This window comes from Lepisosteus oculatus, unplaced genomic scaffold (genome assembly GCF_040954835.1).
Source record: "Lepisosteus oculatus isolate fLepOcu1 unplaced genomic scaffold, fLepOcu1.hap2 HAP2_SCAFFOLD_40, whole genome shotgun sequence".
Classification (NCBI taxonomy): domain Eukaryota; kingdom Metazoa; phylum Chordata; class Actinopteri; order Semionotiformes; family Lepisosteidae; genus Lepisosteus; species Lepisosteus oculatus.
The window spans coordinates 2,937,168-2,957,632 of NW_027167934.1; the positions used below are offsets into that span (position 1 = coordinate 2,937,168).

Sequence of the window (20,465 nt, forward strand, 5' to 3'; positions counted from 1 at the left end):
GGAATTCAAAGGAGAATTCCAGGGCAGGGCGGCCCAGGAGCAGAAGGCTCCCAAGGGCAGGACATTCTCGCAGCGCGCCTCCTGACCATCCTGAGACTCAGCCCGGACAACCACGGAACGGCCAGTGTGTCCGAGTGCCAGAACTTTCCTTTGTTCTAAGAGTCTAGAGCGGAGGTTGCCAGAGAAAAACCAGAGGATCCACCCGAGGTTAGCACCAGCAGCAGGCCTCGTGAACAGGTCGGAACTGTGGACAGCTGAATCACTATTCAGAACTAGCTCTTCATCAGAAACGAACCGGTCCTCTTCCTGACTTGCTGGGACCCACAGTCATCTTTTCTCCTGTGCACAAACTTTGCTAGTTAAAGCCCACAGTGAGCATCAGCAGCGCAGCGTCGCAAGCCACACAGCACAGCCTGGCACGGAGCCAGAGAGCGCGGATTGGACAGCAACAGCCTGCAACTGTTTCTTTGTGCCCGCAGGAAGATCTGAATCCCCAAAGATTGGATGAGTATTCAACTTCAATGCATTACAGCTCGAGAATTCAATTGTTATCCCAACCAGTTCATATCAATTTAATTCCTAAGAGTTATGTACTTGTTTGAGTATCTAATGTAGAAGTTATAACCAAGTTCATTAACGAAACGGTCTTAATGAATGATATACTGAACGTATGTCCTCTTGATATGTGTAACACTTCGTAACTGACTGAATATATATCTTTTGTATTCTGATAACCCTCTCGATAAGATCTGTTAGGTTTACATGCATATTTTATGTATTAATAAATGTATCCTCGTGTATTAGTACCTGTGTGTGCGCGTTGTTTGAGTTATGTCACATGGTTGGATTCTAAAGCCATCAAAAGAATCAACTTTGTGATTTACTGCTACAATTAATAATTGTCTCAGTAAATGCCCAAACCCTACAGAACTGGTGCCTTCAGAGAGCCACTACATTTAATTTTGCTATGGCAACATTACATATTTGGCGTCCCTGAGCCGGTTTTCTTACATGTGAAAATAACATTTTAGCATCATATTATTACATACAGGTCTCTAGCTTCAACACAGTGATATATATATATACTCAGTGATTTACTGGTACATGCCCAGGTCAATAATCAGAATGAGGATTTATTTCCAGACGGGCTACAGGTAGTGTTGTGAAATACTTCAACACACTGGATCGCAGATTTAGACCCCCTGCACTCTTACTCCTTAAAAACCAAAGAAATGAAGATATGTAGCAATCACATTGCAACAGGGCTGACAGTGACTTAATGCTTATACTAGTGGACTTCTGGTACCTTTAGGGTACGGTGTTCCATGAAGGGCTATCAAATCCCGCATTTCAGATGCCTAGCTGTTTCGCTGATGTGTTGCACCTCAGAATCACTTTTAAACCTTACCTCTGGTATCTTAAATCCCTATTGCTCAACGCATGGTGAAAGTATTGCATAAATGTGTCTGAAAATGAGCAATGGGCACCTGAGAGACTCATTTGCCTGTTTCACAAATGATCATATTTGACTAGAGATTCTGTTTGGGATTCAGTTGTGCATTCTGACAGCAATCGCTTTCAAAAAACGATACATTCTGGATGAGGTCAAGGTGCAGGAACACTGTATTTAGGATGTGTTTGCACTTATTCTGTGTCTCTAGCTTCAACACAGCGATATATGTATATGCTCACTGATTTTTTGGTACATGCCCAGGGCAATAATCATTATGAGGATTTATTTCCTGATGTGCTAGGGGTAGTGTTGTGAAATACTTCAACACACTGGATCGCAGGTTTAAACCGCCTGCACTCTTACTCCTTAAAAACCAACAAATGCAGATATGTAGCAATCATATTGTAGCTGACACTCATTTGCCTGTTTCACAAATGATCATATTTTACTAGAGATTCTGTTTGGGATCCGGATGTGCATTCTGACAGCAATCTCCTTATCGCGGCTTTGCCCTTCTTGCCTCTTTGGACAATATCTCCATCTTGTGGTCGTTATTGGTAAAGTCTAGACAACATCTCCATCTTGTGGTCGTTGTTGGTAATGTCTTCTTATGCCCTTTTTTATTTTAATTCTCTATTAGTTGATTCTAGAATTTCTACAATGGAGATGAAAACATCAGTTTTATAGCAGACAATATGACATTATTTATAGTCCAATTAGAAACTTATTACCCTGTTTTTAACATAATAACAAATTAAAATTGATTAAAACTAAGTTTGGAACACCAGGGAACATAACAAATGATTTTTAGGAAAACCATGAGGTTCTCTGTGTCCAATGCCTGCAAGGGGAGAAAGCTAGAATCCTTTGATTTTTTCAAAATTTGAAAATAAACATCATATAACAACAGCTTTCATTCCTAGGAGTGAAAAATAACCATTTTTGAAGACATAGTAGTTTCTAAAACACTACAATAAAGTTAAAAACATCAGTTTTATATTACATTATTTTTAGTGAAATTAGTCATTTTTTGCACTATTTTTAATAAAATATCTAATTAAAAGTGATTAAAATTAAGTTTGGAACAACAAGGAACACAAAAAAAAAAGATTTTTAGGAAAACCATGAGGTCCTCTGTGCCCGATGCCTGCAAGGGGAGAAAGCTAGAATCCTAAAAAAAAGTTATCAATTCTAGAGCCTAAGAGGAAAACAAGACAAATGTATATCTCCAAATAATTTTATGTGCTTCAGAAGAGCCCAGGAAAGTTTTTTGCATACATGAAACCACGCCCGTTTGCACATAAGCAGACATGGTTGCACACACGACTGCATGAAAGCACACGTGCATGCGAAGTCATCCTGTTGAGCATTTGAAAAGCCGCACCACGCCGCACTTGAAATAGCTCTTACATTAGTGGTAGACGCAGGAATCGCCTTTTTATTTACGCTCTTACCAACGCGATGGAAAGCAAAACAAAGCAAAGCAGAGCAATACAAAACGAACAAACGAAAACCCTCACGTCCCGCACTTGCATATAACGCCGTTACGTGCCCAAGCGGTATTGTACGTCATCCTAGCACTGCACCCCGGGGTTAAGGTATATGGGAACGAGCACACGCCACGAATCGTCTCGAATCACTCCCTACAGCTGTAAGGCACCTTGAAGCGTGCACCCCCAACATTCTTCTTTGCACATCTGTGAAAGGTAAACTCTTGAGCAAACTCTGAACCAGCTCTAAGGAAACTAATCTGATTAGACGTTACTTTGACTCATCTTTTTACTCTCAGTGCTGGATTGCTCAAACTCCAGCTAGGGTTAGGTTTAACATTCCCACGCTACTTAGACACTTTGTTTACGCTCAGTGCTGGATTTTGGGAACTTCAGGACGAGTGGGAATTTTCTCCTATCTGTCAATTCTGTTTTGTTTTGGAGACTCTTGGCTGCCTATATTGTACAGTGCAGCGTGAAGGAAACATTTTCCAAAACTGTGTCAGCTCAAAAGTTGTAAGAAAACCTCTCCAGCTGCTTTACCTCTCTTCATTTTTGTCATTTAATGTGACAATCGATGTATAACTGGAGCCTTACATATGCAAATGGTGAGGCTCCGGTTCGACACCACTTTACAGTATATGACAAAAGCATGGCAGACTGTGCCGGACCAGCTGGTAACTTCCGCTTATTTTGACCATATTAAACATTGGAAATCTTCCCACTTGCATTTGTGACACTTGATTTTGGCTCCACCTAAGACACTCTTAAATCTTCAAACACTTTTCTCTTCTCCCGCAACACTCTTGTCCGTCGGCACTGTGTGGCAGCGTTGCAGGACAACCCATCTCACCACGGAAAGGAACCTAACAGCTTTGGTAAGAGAGGAGGAAAGGACATGGCCCGTACGGGGCTCGAACCCGTGACCTTGGCGTTATTAGCACCACACTCTAACCAACTGAGCTAACCGGCCTCGTGACAGTGCCCCTCTCTGTGCTGCAAAAAATCAAACTCAGGGAATTTCTTTTGTCCTCCTTTGAATAGAAAGCCGTGTAATTCAGTGTACGGGCTTTCTCATGCAGTTTCATGGTTTCACAGCATTATTCAGCTGATTTTAAATGTACCTAAAGGAGAAACATTATTGAAGACCATCAATTACCAAGAGCTTTTGTCAAAGGTTTTGGTGGTCATTTTTAATGACCACAGAGCACTATGACCTCGGTTTTACATCTCATCCAAAAGACAGCGCCCTTTTACAACACAGCTTCTCCGTCACTATATTGGGAGATTGGGACCCGCACAGACCTCAGGGTGAGCGCCTCCCCGCTGGCCCCATTAACACCACTTTCAGCTGGAAGCTTTGTTTTTCCCTGTAGCTCACCCTCATCCAGGTACTGACCTGGCTCACACCTGCTTAGCTTCAGTGGGTTTTCAGTTGCGAGTTGCAAAAGTTGGGATGCAAGTGATGGAGCCGTTCGCTGCAAAAGCCACTGCATTGGCCAGGAATCGAAACCAAGCCTCCTGCGTGGCAGGTGAGAGTTCTAACAATGAACCACCAATGCTCAATGCCTGTACCTTCAAAAAAGACGCTTTTTTGGTGCTGTGTGCAAAAAGCGTCGACATCTACTTCCAGCTGCAAAACGCCATCCGCGGACGCTGTGAATTTATTTATTTAGACACCGCTCAGAATCCCCTGTAAGATTCTCCTTCAATTCCGTTTTGCAGTGCTTTAGCTCTTTCAAAAGGCTTCGCTTTGCTAGTCACAATCCAAGGCTTGTGACAGCATTTGAAAACACTTGCCACTGCGTTGGCCGGGAATCGAACCCGGGTCAACTGCTTGGAAGGTAGCTATGCTCACCACTATACCACCAACACATGCCCGGGGGAACCCTCCAGGACACCACCAGAGAATGCTCACGATTTCAGAAGCTGTCTCCGGGACGTGCTGATTCCACACATCCTGAATAAATCATGTTATTGTTAGTTGCTGTAGCTAGACGTTCAAATGAGTTTCATGGCCAGATGGACTGTTTCCTCAAGTGGTATAGTATTGCAGTAAGACAGCACGATGCCTGCAAGACTATGTCACGCTAAACGCCACAGATTGTGTTTGTCCGTTCGTGTCAGTCGTCCTGCAGCCACGGGAAGTGGGACACAAACATGCTGCAATGCTTTCAAGACATTAGGATTTGTTTGTGCAACATCCGAGAAGAGTACTTGTGGCTTGAATGTGACTGAGCAAGGTGTTTAAAGACAGAGACTGAAAACTGTTAAAGGATGAGTCAAAGTAACGTCTAATCGGATTAGTTTCCTTAGAGCTGGTTCAGAGTTTGCTCAAGAGTTTACCTTTCACAGATGCGCAAAGAAGAATGTTGGGGGTGCACGCTTCAAGGCGCCTTACAGCTGTAGGGAGTGATTTCAGACGATTCGTGGCGTGTGCTCATTCCCATATACCGTACGCCCCGGGGTGCAGTGCTAGGATGACGTACAATACCGCTTGGGCACGTAACGGCGTTATATGCAAGTGCGGGACGTGAGGGTTTTGCGTTTGTTCGTTTTGTTTTGCTCTGCTTTGCTTTGTTTTGCTTTCCATCGCGTTGGTAAGAGCGTAAATAAAAAGGCGATTCCTGTGTCGACCACTAATGTAAGAGCTATTTCAAGTGCGCCGTGGTGTGGCTTTTCAAATGCTTAACAGGATGATTTTGCATGCACGCGTGCTTTCATGCAGTCGTGTGTGCAACCATGTCTGCTTACGTGCAAACGGGCGTGGTTTCATGTATGCAAAAAACTTTCCTGGGCTCTTCTGAAGCACATAAAATTATTTGGAGATATACATTTCTCTTATTTCCCTCTTAGGCTCTAGAATTGATAACTTTTTTTTCATTTTTGGCATTTTTCATCATTTTCCAGAAAGTGGTTGCAAGCCCAATATCATGTGAAGAAACTTCAGGATTCGGGGATCAGTCAATGGATTTTCTTCAAAGTTGGATTTTTGCACTCTGTGGACCAAGAGATGTTGTTCTATAATGTTTTTTTTTTCAAATTTAAAAATATCATTTTTTCATGGAGCTTTGAATGGGATGGATTCACCCTCCTTTAGCTAGGACAGAGCTCCAGGAGCCTGGGTAGGATTCTAGCTTTCTCCCCTTGCAGGCACCTGGCACAGAAGACAATATTTTTTTCCTTAAAATCTTTTTTTTTGTGTTCCTTGTTGTTCCAAACTTAATTTTAATCACTTTTAATTAGAGATTTTATTAAAAATAGTGCAATAAATGACTAATTTCACAAAAATTAATGTAATATAAAACGGATGTTTTCAACTTTATTGTAGTGTTTTAGAAACTAATATGTCTTCAAAAATGGTTGTTTTTCACTCCTATGAATGAAAACTGTTGTTATATGATGTTTTTTTTTTCAAATTTTAAATGATCATTTTTTCATGGAGCTTTGAAGGGGATGGATTCACCCTCCTTTAGCCAGGACAGAGCTCCAGGAGCCTGGGTAGGATTCTAGCTTTCTCCCCTTGCAGGCACCTGGCACAGAAGACATCATTTTTTTCCTCTTGCTCAGGGCCGCTGGAATGCAGGTAGATTCTTTTCAACATGCTTTTACATAATATGTTGTAACAATGATTTCAAAAAGAAACTACAGAAGCCTTACAGATTAAAAATATCTCACCTTGTGCTCATTTCCCTCTATTCCCCGTGTTGCAGTGGTGGGATGACGTAAATTACTGCTTCGACACGTAACGGCATTATAATCAAGTGCAAGAGCTGAGGGCTTTAGTTTTGTTTCGTTTTCCATGGCGTTCGTAAGCGCGCAAATCAAAGGCAATTCCTGCGTCTAACACGAATGTAAATGCTTTTGAAAGTGCAGTGTGGTGCAGCTTGTAAAATCCTTATCCACATTTGTGGTTTGTTGATGTTTTTTCTGTCTGCCAAAGTTGCATTTTGACATCTGGACGGGGAGACTTTATCATTTGAACGTGAAGCCAGCCTTAAACCCTCTGAGGCGTGTCTGTCTGCCGGCACGTATTTTGTGAAAGGTATTTTTTTTTTTTAACGGAGAGCGACTTTGAAAACGTTTCCGCAGCCACCTCGCACTCCGTGTTAGATTATAGGAGGAATGCGGCAGCGGCGAGCTCGCTGTAGTCGTGGCCGAGTGGTTAAGGCGATGGACTCGAAATCCATTGGGGACTCCCCGCGCAGGTTCGAATCCTGCCGACTACGGCGTCTGCCGCACGTCGCTTTGTGCCTGCGCTGAAAAGGTGTAGTGCCGCTTCTCCTTTCCTCGTGCTATAAAAACGCTAAATCGCTTGTCCCCGCTGCCATGGAAATCAATTCTTCAGGTAACCACACACTTTGTGTTCGCACCTCTGGTGATCTACTTATGCCTTTGAAAACCTAATGAATAAAGCTGAAAGAATCGACACAATATGTAGGTGCTCGTAAAGCACGCAGTAAAGAACTGTTAACAGCAAGGGTTTCAGTGGGTTAACTGAGGAGAAGGCGTGATCGCTAATTGTTGACTTTGTATTTGGTGTTAGAAACACTCTTACTGTGCATGACGTGCAACAAATGTAGCCACATAAATTGCATCACGCTTTCATGTATGCTATTGCAGACACCAACGTTGCCTAGATAGAAAACCGAAATAGCCGTGGGTTTGCTTGCTGGTCTGAAGGATCTCTCTTCGAATCTCTATCATTTGTCAATGGAAGTAAAAGGCGCTGCAATCTCATACGTTCAGAATCAAACTCGCAGCTGTTGTTCGACTTTATTTCTTGACTAATTACAACTGAGTGTTGCATGAGCAGTTACGTAAACTTGTCTGGTATATTTGAACACAGATGCCGTTCTTCAATTAAAACTAACAGTACATTGTCAGGGACATTCAGTTCTATAAAAACAAGAGACAGACAAGAGAATATTTCTACCTTTCATGTGGAGTACGTGTTGACTTACTGATCGGAATAATTGAAAAGTTCGGGTCATAGCCGATGCAGTGCGTGCTAATTAGAACAACAGCAACGCTGAGCTCTCAGCACCGTACTGAGCCCAGGTGTTTTTCTAAAGCTGTCAGGTGCAGTTCATTTACAGTACGCCCCGTGTCTCAACGGTAGGACGGAGTCAAATACTGCCTCGACACGCAACAGCATTATAATAAACCGCAGGACTTGAGGGCTGTTCTCTTTGAATGTTCCAAGGCATTCGTAAGAGCGTAGGTCAAGGGCCATTCGTGCATCTCCTGTAACTCGAGTAAAAATGCTATTCAAAGTGCAGTGACTGAAATCGTCGTCCACATGTCTCCGTTGTTGATTTATTTCTGTCTAAGAAAGTTCTATTTTCATGTCCGAACGGGGAGACTTTATCATTCCAACTTGAAGCCACCCTTAAGTACTCTGAGGTGTGTGTCTGCTTACACGTATGGCGTAAAAGGTTTCTTAAACGGAGAGCGAACTTGAAAAAAGTTGCCGCCGCCGCCGCCTCGCACTCCCTGTTCGATTGTAGCAAGAAGCCAACAGCTGGCGTATTTACTGTAATCGTGGCCGAGTGGTTAAGGCAACAAATTTGAAATCTGTTTGGGTCTCCCTGCGCAGGTTCAAATTCTGCCGACTACGGTGCTCTCGTGCGTGCATGAAAAAGGACCAGCGCTGTTTTGTTTTCGCTGGGACCTTTAACACTCTAAATCGCCTAGACCCACTGCCTTGGAAATCGATTCTTCAGCACCCACGAGTGACGCTTTGCAGCTGGACGCAGATAACGATGCTTTTCTGCAACGAGCTTTCCAGCTGAATTTTCTCGGCAGCTCCATACTGAACCTGTTCTCCATTGCAACATAGCGGAGGCTCGTCACGTCTATAGCAAGGCTGTGTAGGACCGCATACGCCACAGTGACTTGTACACAGACCACATGAAAGGCAAGCAAAATACACTTTTAAAATTCCAAAGACTCACAAGGTCAGAGGAACAGCGATGACCTGAACAGATCTGTTACAGAAGTCTAGGTTGACCTTTTTAGAGCTGTAATTGCATTTTTGTTTAATAGAAGATCACATCTACTCGCATGTACCAGCACCTTACAGTTTATTGATGTTAATTCTATTTAAGTAATAAGATTGCTAACGATGTTTGACTTTAGCGGGTGTTTTTTAGAACAAATTGCTTACTCTTCTGTAAGGAATACGCAGTACGTGCCTTTGTCAGTCATTGCTCACCATACCTGTAACTTTCTTATCTAACTCACTTCCTCAAATGGTGAAGGTCCACAAACATAAATGAAAAAAAGCCTTGTTGTAGATGAGGTGCACAAAAAAGCAGCCCCTGATAGTGTATAACACATTTGTACTATTGCAGAGACACATGTAACATATATATATATTGTATATATATATGAAACAGAAATAGAAACAGAAACAGGAATCGCTTACTCACCTGGAGAATCTCTGTAGGAATATCTAGCATTTATCAATGGAAATAAAAGCTGCTTTAATACAGTGCATGTTCAAACTCAAACCCTCAGCTGCTGTTCTTGTTTGTTTTGGGACAAATTGCAACTGAGCATCGCATGAGCCGTTACGTACCCTTATCTGTTAGGGAATTTCAAGGGAGGAGTTAGGTCAGAATGGGTAGGCTGCAAAACAACAAGTAAAGATTTATTCCAAGATGAAACGTTGTGGCGATTTTCTTATCTTTTCAGCATGGACTAAACTTTTACGTGTTCCTTATATGCTATATATGTATATATTAGCACCAATGTCGTTCTTAAAAACTAACATGAAATTGTCAGGGACATTCAGCTATATACAAAGACGAGACAGACAAAGTAATAATTCTGTATTAACGTGGCCTACATATTGACGCAATGATCGAACTAACTGACATGTTCTGATTCAGATCTCCTGCAGTTCATGCCAATTAGAACAATAGCAATGCTGAGTCCTCCCCACCCTACTGAGCACAAATTCAGCTGCTCTCCAGTTCTGTTCTGCATGTTTTTTCATTGCAATTGAGCTTGGAGCTGGAGATGATCTCCATACAGTTCTGTGTTAACTAGCCCGCACTTGCGTGCTAATTTACGGGTTGTGGCAAATGCTTTTCTATAGTTCATATACATGACGGCAACCTGTTACCGAGGAACCTGAGAGGTTTAAAAGCCTCACGAGCCAGGCAGGACTCAGACCTACAATCTTCTGATCCAAAGTCAGGCGCGTTATCCATTACGCCACTGGCCCATAGAACATGCGCTTGCACTCCACCACAGAGAGCTCTACACTGCTACTAGTAGTACACTTCCCCATCTAAATTTTCACAGCAAGAAACTTGTGTTTCCTACTATTTTTATCAGGTTTAAAATGTCATCTCCTTAAAACAAAAAAAGTGTTGATGTGTCGTGCTGAAATTCCGATTGATTTTGAATTCAAAGAAAAAAGGTTTTCTTCCAAAACACCATGAAATTGTCACATCTTGCAGACAATAGGTGTATTCCATGTTGAAAAGAGAAGAAAGAAAACCATGGAGCCTTTTACAGGTGTGAGGCTTCTTCAGGTGTGAGAAGACCTCACAGCTGAAACGCTGTGTTTCCGTTCTTCTCTTTTCAGCATGCAATAAACCTATTACTTGTTCCTTTGCAGCCGAGGCATGCTGACGTAGCTACCCAGCTGAACATCTTGCAGACTCTACAGTACTTCTCTCCTGTAGAAGTAAAGCAGGGCTTGCTGGGTGAGCTTTTGCTCCGGTAAATTAGGTCACGTGTCAGGTTAAATCACTTCTTCTAAACACAACATTTGCTGGTGCTAGCTTTCCCCATGAAAAGAGACATTTCCCTTACAGTACATGACATATCGTTTTTATTCTATCAATAAATATAGAAATTAAACAAAAGAAAAAATGGTGTCGCCAAAGAATGCACAGCTCTGTCGCCTTGGGGAGGTGTCAAGGGCATTGAGCTCCTTGGACATGAAAAGTGCCCGATAAATGCCATTTCTCATCATTTCTCTTGGCGTCAGTTCTGCTATTAAATGGGAAAGAGGCAACGGGCTCAGAGATTATGTTAAGTGCACACCGAGCGCAGATGTGTCCAAGTGTCTGTAAAAGTGCGGTGCTCCCTAGTGGCTTAAAGTGCCTGCCTAGTAAGCAGGCGATCCTGGGTCTGAATACCAGCTGTGCCTCTCTCCGTGTCTTGTTGTGCCAAATGTATCATTTCAGACAAACATGTACAGCTTTGTTCAGTTTAATGCAAGAATTCATTTCCTTTCTGGAATAACTTGTTTTTGAAGAAATCCATACATTTTGTGAAAGATGAAATCCATTTCTTGGTTGTCAGTGAAAAATTATTGCTGGCTACGAGAAGCGCAAACGATTGTTTTCTTTGACCATAAACCTGCAAATGTAGGGAGCACAAAAGACCGTCAGACTCTGTGGTGCAATCGGTTAGTGCATTTGGCTGTTAACTAAACAGTTGGTGGTTCAAGCCCCTCCAGTATGCGTGTCTCAGTTTTTCCAATGTAAACATCATCACCATCGCTAAAGAAGATGGCGCAGAAGGCTCCACAGCCGAAACGTTGTGCTTCTTTTCTTCTCTTTTCAGCATGGAGTAAACCTTTGCTTTATCCTTTGCAGCCTAAGCATGCTGACGCAGCTACCTTTCTCTTAACGCGCCTCAATCATTATTCACCAAAACGATCAGCAGAATAAGTCGCCTTTGTGGTGATGTCACTCCTCTGCTTCACAAATGTCCTTAGTGACGGGCCATTTCTTTCTGCCATTTTTCCGGAGCGGTTATTGATTGCTCCATCATTTCCCTCTTACTTTCCATCACTAGATTGAAAAAAAAAACAGAAACAGGCTGACAGGACGACAATCAAATTGCAAAAACTCATCAAAGCACTCGATAGAGTATTTGAATCCACAAGTAGCTACGAGCGACTTTGTCCTGGCTTGCATGAAAGTCGGAAAATGTCAAAAAGAAAAAGATGGTGGCTTTTTCATATTCGTTCTTTTATTTTTAGTTCGTTGCTTCTTCTGTCCATTGTCCTCCTGCCTGGCTCTTGACCTGTTTGAACGCACACAGTAGACTTTCATGCAGGGGATTTGTCCTGAGCCTCTGTGAAAGACCCACCCACCCCCATAAATAACTGCTCTAGAAACACATGAATGCAAAACTAAACCACAGCTTAAAGAGGAGCTTGTCATGACCGCCAGGCAGTTAAGACCAACTCTTAAGCGATCTAATCAGCACCAGCAGTGGGTGATTATTAACAAACGCCGCCGCACGAGTTAACCCACCTGCACACACTCCACCGTGCGGTACGCAGTGCTATTTTTACCATCTTTACCTGCTTCCCGCTGGTATTGAGTCTACTCCTTGAGAGCTCTACCTGGCGTTTTTTCCATTACCTCGTTTATTCTGGATATTGGACTCCCCTTCTGCCTTTTTGACTTTGGACCTCGCCTCTCACCTCGGACTGTTTGCCACCAGTGTTCTCCCTGGATTACGACTTACCTTACGCCTCTTGACAACGAAACAAAGCAAAGCAGAGCAAAACAAAACGAACAAACGAAAACCCTCACGTCCCGCACTTGCATATAACGCCGTTACGTGCCCAAGCGGTATTGTACGTCATCCTAGCACTGCACCCCGGGGCGTATGGTATATGGGAACGAGCACACGCCACGAATCGTCTCGAATCACTCCCTACAGCTGTAAGGCACCTTGAAGCGTGCGCCCCCAACATTCTTCTTTGCGCATCTGTGAAAGGTAAACTCTTGAGCAAACTCTGAACCAGCTCTAAGGAAACTAATCCGATTAGACGTTACTTTGACTCATCCTTTAAGGGACCCTTGTTAATTGGAGAATCCAATGATTTCGAATGAATTCTGTATGCGTTAAAAGACAGCTATACACAGAAAACATGCAGGACACTTCTCATGATGTTTCCCGAGCCGAAACACAGTGCGTTTTTCCAAGCCATCTGACAAAGCCCGCCCACTGAAAACTGCAGCAGATCGTGTAAAGACGTTCAACTTTGTAACTACTGCACGCACGCACAGGAAGCAGAATAAATTCCTCTTTTCAAACTGTCAAAGGTTTGCTTTGCGAACACTGCAGGACATCGCACAATCGCTTTTGAACGGGGACAAACGATTTCTTATGGGGCGCAGTAAGTACAGACGTTTAAAAAGCTCCACTCATGCCGACGATGCAGCATGAAGAAGCGCAACCTAACGTTTGCATTCCTAGCAAATTCCTTTCATTTTTTTATAAATAAAGACAGTCTTGTTTAACAAACAACACACACAACATTTTACATTGTCAATTCAGTTCAAATCAATGTATTTCTATATAGCGCCTTTCACAACAAGGGCTTCCCAAGGTTCTTAACAATGCAAGTTGTTAAGAGCCTTGTGTCTAATATGCCGCCTCGGTAACGTGCTGTCTCTTTGAGGCAAATGTTTAAATCCTCTGAGTTAAGTGCTGAAGTTATAGTAGTCCTATCAGTATTGTTGCCTCCGATCAACAGATCCTCAGTTTTCTCAGAGTTGAGTAACAAAAAGTTTTCACACATCCAAGTATTTCCTTCATTAATGCATTTAACTAAAGTGATAATAGAAGAGTTGTCGTTTGGTGTAAACAAAATGTTTATTTGAGTGTCATCAGCATATGAATGAAAGTTCATATTATTTTTTCGGATTATCCTACCTAGCAGCAGCATGTAGAGAGAGAGAGCAATATTGGTCCCAGCACTGATCCCTCTGGTACCCCAAATTGAACTGGTGACATTGATGAAGCAGTACAATTATTAGATATTTGAACATAATGAAAACGATGACTTAAATGTGAAGTAAACCACTTAAGGACGGTTCCAAATAAGCCAACCTCAAACTCAAGCCTGTGTAACAAAACAGAGAGGTCAACCGTGTCAAAGGCAGCTCTAAGATCTAGAAGCACAAGCACTGTTGCATTCCCCGCATCAGTAGCTAAGAGAATATCATTTACGACTCTTGTTAATGCAGTTTCAGAAAGCAGACTGAAATTTCTCAAGTATATTATTTGAATCCAGATACGATTGACGTTGGGCAACAACTATTCTCTCAAGACTTTTAGATTGAAATGGGACCTTTGAGAAAGGCCTGTAGTTGTTAAGAACTTGTGGATCCAAATTTGACTTCTTAAGGAGCGGTCTAACAACCGCTACCTTAAATTGATCAGGTACAACGCCTGACGCAAGCGATGCATTCATCATACTAATTATAGGTCCTGCCAGTCCTTCGAGGGAATCTTTGACTAGCTGAGTGGGGATGGGATCTAGCGAACAGGTGGTTGACTTTGTCTTACGTTTGTGTCCATGAGTCCACCATAAGAAGAAATCTGAACAGGAGTGTTGATCATGCGAGGTCACCATGGAGGAAACCACTGCTCTCCCCCCCAAAAAAACCACCACTGCCCCTCTCAAGTTTGCTAAAGACCACATGGATGTTCCACAGCAACTCCTGGAACAATGTTCTGTGGACAGACGTGACAAAAGTTGAACTTGTTGGTAAATGTGCACAGCGTTATGTTTGGAGATAACAAAACACTGCATACCAACTCCAAAACCTCATCCCACCTGGGAAGCATGGCAGAGGCTGTACGGGTTGCAATCATCGAGGGACCGATGAATTCCAAGATGTATCAGGAAATTCTACAGCAGAATGTCAGGGTGTCTGCCTGTGATCTAAAACTCGAAAGACGCTGGGTCATGCAGCATGACAAAAACAAAGGAGTACATCAACAACAGAGTGGCTGAAACAGAAGAAATTCCGTATTTTGGGATGGCCAAGTAAGAGTCCTGACCCCAATCCCATTGAAGTGCTGTGGCATGATCTGAAGCAGGCCGTTCAGCGCAAGACATCCCAAAAATATACATGAACTGAAACAGTTTTGCATAGAGGAATAGGCCAAAATACCTCCTAACCGCTGCTCAGGTCTGAACAGCCGCTACAGAAAGTGGGGGTTGAGGTTTTTGTCATAAAGGAGGTTCCACTAGCTCCTTAATATAAGGGTTCACGTACTTTTTCCATCAATGACCTTGATTGTTTAAACCATTTGGTCAATAAAGAAACAGCAATGTCAAATGTTGGGCGTGTGTTGTTTGTTAAATCAGACTCTCTTTATTAATTATTATGACTTAGATAAAGATAAGATCACATGTTAGGAGCCATTCATGCAGAAATCCACATCATTCCGAAGGGCTGTTTACACATTTTTTTCTCCCAACTGTATGTGAGAGAAAAGCAGAGACGCTCACTGAGTAAGGTGGGGTTGTAGCTTTGCAAATCACAAGGACATTTGTACACTCAAAATGGGACAGGAGCACCCCAGATGGGACTCGAACCCACAATCCTTGGCTTAGGAGGCCAGTGTCTTAGCCATTAGGCCACTGGGGCACACTGGGTGGGGTCGATCACGCTGATGAAGAGCCAGTTTAGTTTTCCTTTGCTTTTTCAAAGGGATCCCCAAAATTAGGGAAGTTAGGCAGCAGAAGGTTTACTGTGACCTGAGAAGGACCGGCATCCAATCACGGTGATACACACACGCACGCTCTCACTCATCTGAGCTACACAGCTACCAAGATGGTCTCAAGTGTGCCGAGCTGGTACGGAACATATTGAACTGATCGACAGCGAATTGTCTCTCAAACAGGCTTTTCACCTCTGAGCTCCCTGACTGACAGTGATCAGCTACAGATGCAGCCATTCAAAGTGAGCGGTACAGACACGTACCGCAGGTAAGATGACACGGGGTACCGCGGTGCGTGATTGGTTGACCGACAGGGGCACTCGTGGTCCGTTGGTCTGTCGTAGAAAGACTTACTGTAAACGTCTTTACTGTGCCCGTTGTAGATATTGAATTTTACCACTGAAGGAAAATCTTAGTAGCTGAGCATAAAAAGAATAGGAGCATACTGTAACGCGTGTGAAGGCCATAAACGATATTAATTTTGGAACATAAACATACAGTATATAGCTGGTCTTGGTACTTTAAAGAAAAAAATACACACCAGTATTCCATTTCTCCCTAAACATTGTAAGCTTCAAAGTCTTTAACTAACGTGATACCGGAGTCAACAAGCATACTTTTAGAATTTGATTAAAAGGGAATATAATATGGAATCGCGTATCTAAAGAATTTAATAACGGTATGATTATATCCGTGTACTGCGACAGGGCTGTGTAGGGCTGTTTCGTCTGCCTGTTCATGCGAGCTGTCTTGTAGCTGACTGGTCTAGGTGCGTGACTACCAACTGGCAGGTTGTGTGTTCAAATCCAGCTGGTGTTGGACTTTTCTTTTAACAAACATTTCTTCGAAAAAATAGGTAAGTGATATTATGGACAATCAATTGACTTTTATATTTCAAAATATCGCAACATGATCGATATTTGCGATATTTTGAACATATCTTCCCTTCTGACAGCGGTTCCTGCTTCTAGTGTGTGTGTGCAACAGAGTAAATTTTTATAGAGAAATGGAGGCTGGACAGTATGCGTTACAATATAAACATTTATATTGATTTAAATCGTGTTGTGATTTAAATCGCAAACGCGTGTTTAATTATGTGTTTTTTAATCATAATCAGGCTAATGCATTTCTACATTTTCTGTTTGAACCAGCTTAGAGGTTCATACAGAAAGACAGCTTGTGTTTAAATTGAGTGTAAGGTAATTTATGCTTCTAAAGTCATGGTCAGCATTTATTATTGTACTGTGCTGTAAACTTTTTCTGTGCCTAGTCACATTATTTTATAGCGTTTTTATTGCGTTATTAAATCCGGTGGCGCTGTGTGTTAGTTTCCTGATTCCCATTATTTAAACTGCGACACTGATCATTCATCTCTAAATAAACTTTATTTTATATAGCGTTTTAAGCGAATAGGTAATTAGATTGCTCATAAACCTAATCGCTTTTTCTACATAAACACAGCGTGATTGCTCTCTGAAAATGCTTTTCCTTAAAGCGATTCTATTGAGGGAGTAGCCCAGCTACCACTTAACACTGTACTTCCTACTTTGAATACCTGTGAGACCGGTTTAATTCGTCACAGCCAGCACTCCGGGAGTTCATATTGCTTGACTAATTTTAAAAACTAAGTTATAAATGCAAACGCTTCCTCGGTGCGCTGCTCTGGTACGCCGGGTCTTACACAGTGCCTGTCGGCAGTAAGCGTTACAATATACATACTTTCTGTCTAAGAACGTTCTGTTTTCATGTCCGAACGGGGAGACTTTATCATTCCAACTTGAAGCCACCCTTAAGTCCTCTGAGGTGTGTGTGTGTGTGCTTGCACGTATGGCGTAAAAGGTTTCTTAAACGGAGAGCGAACTTGAAAAAAGTTGCCTCCGCTGCCGCCGCCGCCTCGCACTCCCTGTTCGATTGTAGCAAGAAGGCAGCGGCCGCGGCGCTCGCTGTAGTCGTGGCCGAGTGGTTAAGGTGACGGACTTGAAATCCGTTGGGGTCTCCCCGCGCAGGTTCAAATCCTACCGACTGCGGCGTCCTTTGCATTTGGTTGCGTGCGTGCGTGTAAAAGGACCAGCGCCGTTTCGTTTTCGCTGGGACCTTTAACACTCTAAATCGCCTGGACCCGCAGCCTGTGAAATCGATTCTTCAGCACCCACGATGGACGCTTTGCCGCTGGACACAGATAACGATGCTTTTCTGCAACGAGCTTTCCAGCTGAATTTTCTCGGCAGCTCCGTACTGAACCTGTTCTCCATTGCAACATAGTGGAGGCTCGTCACGTCTATAGCAAGGCTGTGTAGGACCGCATACGCCACAGTGACTTGTACACAGACCACATGAAAGGCAAGCAAAATACACTTTTAAAATTCCAAAGACTCACAAGGTCAGAGAAACAGCGATGACCTGAACAGATCTGTTACAGAAGTCTAGGTTGACCTTTTTAGAGCTGTAATTGCATTTTTGTTTAATAGAAGATCAAATCTACTCGCATGTACCAGCACCTTACAGTTTATTGATGTTAATTCTGTTTAAGTAATAAGATTGCTAACGATGTTGGACTTTAGCCGGTGTTTTTTAGAACAAATTGCTTACACTTCTGTAAGGAATACGCAGTACGTGCCTTTGTCAGTCATTGCTCACCATACCTGTAACTTTCTTATCTAACTCACTTCCTCAAATGGTGAAGGTCCACAAACATAAATGAAAAAAAAACCCTTGTTGTAGATGAGGTGCACAAAAAAGCAGCCCCTGATAGTGTATAACACATTTATACTATTGCAGAGACACATGTAACATATATATACTGTATATATATGAAACAAAAATAGAAACAGAAACAGGAATCGCTTACTCACCTGGAGAATCTCTGTAGGAATATCTAGCATTTATCAATGGAAATAAAAGCTGCTTTAATACAGTGCATGTTCAAACTCAAACCCTCAGCTGCTGTTCTTGTTTGTTTTGGGACAAATTGCAACTGAGCATCGCATGAGCTGTTACGTACCCTTATCTGTTAGGGAATTTCAAGGGAGGAGTTAGGTCAGAATGGGTAGGCTGCAAAACAACAAGTAAAGATTTATTCCAAGATGAAACGTTGTGGCGGTTTTCTTATCTTTTCAGCATGGACTAAACTTTTACGTGTTCCTTATATGCTATATATGTATATATTAGCACCAATGTCGTTCTTAAAAACTAACATGAAATTGTCAGGGACATTCAGCTATATACAAAGACGAGACAGACAAAGTAATAATTCTGTATTAACGTGGCCTACATATTGACGCAATGATCGAACTAAGTGACGTGTTCTGATTCAGATCCCCTGCAGTTCATGCCAATTAGAACAATAGCAATGCTGAGTCCTCCCCACCCTACTGAGCACAAATTCAGCTGCTCTCCAGTTCTGTTCTGCATGTTTTTTCATTGCAATTGAGCTCGGAGCTGGAGATGATCTCCATACAGTTCTGTGTTCACCAGCCCGCACTTGCGTGCTAATTTACGGGTTGTGGCAAATGCTTTTCTATAGTTCATATACATGACGGCAACCTGTTACCGAGGAACCTGAGAGGTTTAAAAGCCTCACGAGCCAAGCAGGACTCGAACCTACAATCTTGTGATCCGAAGTCAGACGCGTTATCCATTACGCCACTGGCCCATAGAACATGCGCTTGCACTCCACCACAGAGAGCTCTACACTGCTACTAGTAGTACACTTCCCCATCTAAATTTTCACAGCAAGAAACTTGTGTTTCCTACTATTTTTATCAGGTTTAAAATATCATCTCCTTAAAACAGAAAAAGTGTTGATGTGTCGTGCTGAAATTCCGATTGATTTTGAATTCAAAGAAAAAAGGTTTTCTTCCAAAACACCATGAAATTGTCACATCTTGCAGACAATAGGTGTATTCCATGTTGAAAAGAGAAGAAAGAAAACCATGGAGCCTTTTACAGGTGTGAGGCTTCTTCAGGTGTGAGAAGACCTCACAGTCGAAACGCTGTGTTTCCGTTCTTCTCTTTTCAGCATGCAATAAACCTATTACTTGTTCCTTTGCAGCCGAGGCATGCTGACGTAGCTACCCAGCTGAACATCTTGCAGACTCTACAGTACTTCTCTCCTGTAGAAGTAAAGCAGGGCTTGCTGGGTGAGCTTTTGCTCCGGTAAATTAGGTCACGTGTCATGTTAAATCACTTCTTCTAAACACAACATTTGCTGGTGCTAGCTTTCCCCATGAAAAGAGACATTTCCCTTACAGTACATGACATATCGTTTTTATTCTATCAATAAGTATAGAAATTAAACAAAAGAAAAAATGGTGTCGCCAAAGAATGCACAGCTCTGTCGCCTTGGGGAGGTGTCAAGGGCATTGAGCTCCTTGGACATGAAAAGTGCCCGATAAATGCCATTTCTCATCATTTCTCTTGGCGTCAGTTCTGCTATTAAATGGGACGGAGGCAACGGGCTCAGAGAGCAGGTTAAGTGCACACCGAACGCAGATGTGTCAAAGTGTCTGTAAAAGCGCGGTGCTCCGCTGGCGCTGTTCCCTAGTGGCTTAAAGTGCCCGCCTAGTAAGCAGGCGATCCTGGGTCTGAATACCAGCGGTGCCTCTCTCCGTGTCTTGTTGTGCCGAATGTATCATTTCAGACAAACATGTACAGCTTGGTTCAGTTTAATCCAAGAATTCATTTCCTTTCTGGAATAACATGTTTTTGAAGAAATCCATACAGCTTGTGAAAGATGAAATCCATTTCTTGGTTGTCAGTGGAAAAAGATTGCCGGCTGCAAGAAGCGCAAGTGATTGTTTTCTTTGACCATAAACCTGCAAATGTAGGATGCACAAAAGACTGTCAGACTCTGTGGTGCTGAAAAGTTGGTGGTTCAAGCCCCTCCAGTATGCGTGTCTCAGTTTTTCCAATGTAAACATCATCACCATCGCTAAAGAAGATGGTGCAGAAGGCTCCACAGTCGAAACGTTGTGCTTCTTTTCTTCTCTTTTCAGCATGGAGTAAACCTTTGCTTTATCCTT

General features: G+C 42.6%; 5 non-coding genes across 5 annotated transcripts; 2 read left to right on the top strand and 3 right to left on the bottom strand.

The window, feature by feature from the left end:
- Nucleotides 1-3,842: 3,842 nt before the first annotated feature.
- On the bottom strand, nucleotides 3,843-3,916 carry trnai-aau (transfer RNA isoleucine (anticodon AAU)). The gene has a single exon. It is a non-coding gene; the product is annotated as a tRNA-Ile (tRNA).
- Nucleotides 3,917-4,746: 830 nt separating this feature from the next.
- Nucleotides 4,747-4,818, bottom strand: trnag-ucc (transfer RNA glycine (anticodon UCC)). The gene has a single exon. It is a non-coding gene; the product is annotated as a tRNA-Gly (tRNA).
- Nucleotides 4,819-7,090: 2,272 nt separating this feature from the next.
- trnas-cga (transfer RNA serine (anticodon CGA)) lies at nucleotides 7,091-7,172 on the top strand. The gene has a single exon. It is a non-coding gene; the product is annotated as a tRNA-Ser (tRNA).
- Nucleotides 7,173-17,389: 10,217 nt separating this feature from the next.
- trnas-uga (transfer RNA serine (anticodon UGA)) lies at nucleotides 17,390-17,471 on the top strand. Its single transcript has one exon. It is a non-coding gene; the product is annotated as a tRNA-Ser (tRNA).
- Nucleotides 17,472-19,023: 1,552 nt separating this feature from the next.
- Nucleotides 19,024-19,096, bottom strand: trnar-ucg (transfer RNA arginine (anticodon UCG)). The gene has a single exon. It is a non-coding gene; the product is annotated as a tRNA-Arg (tRNA).
- Nucleotides 19,097-20,465: the final 1,369 nt, after the last annotated feature.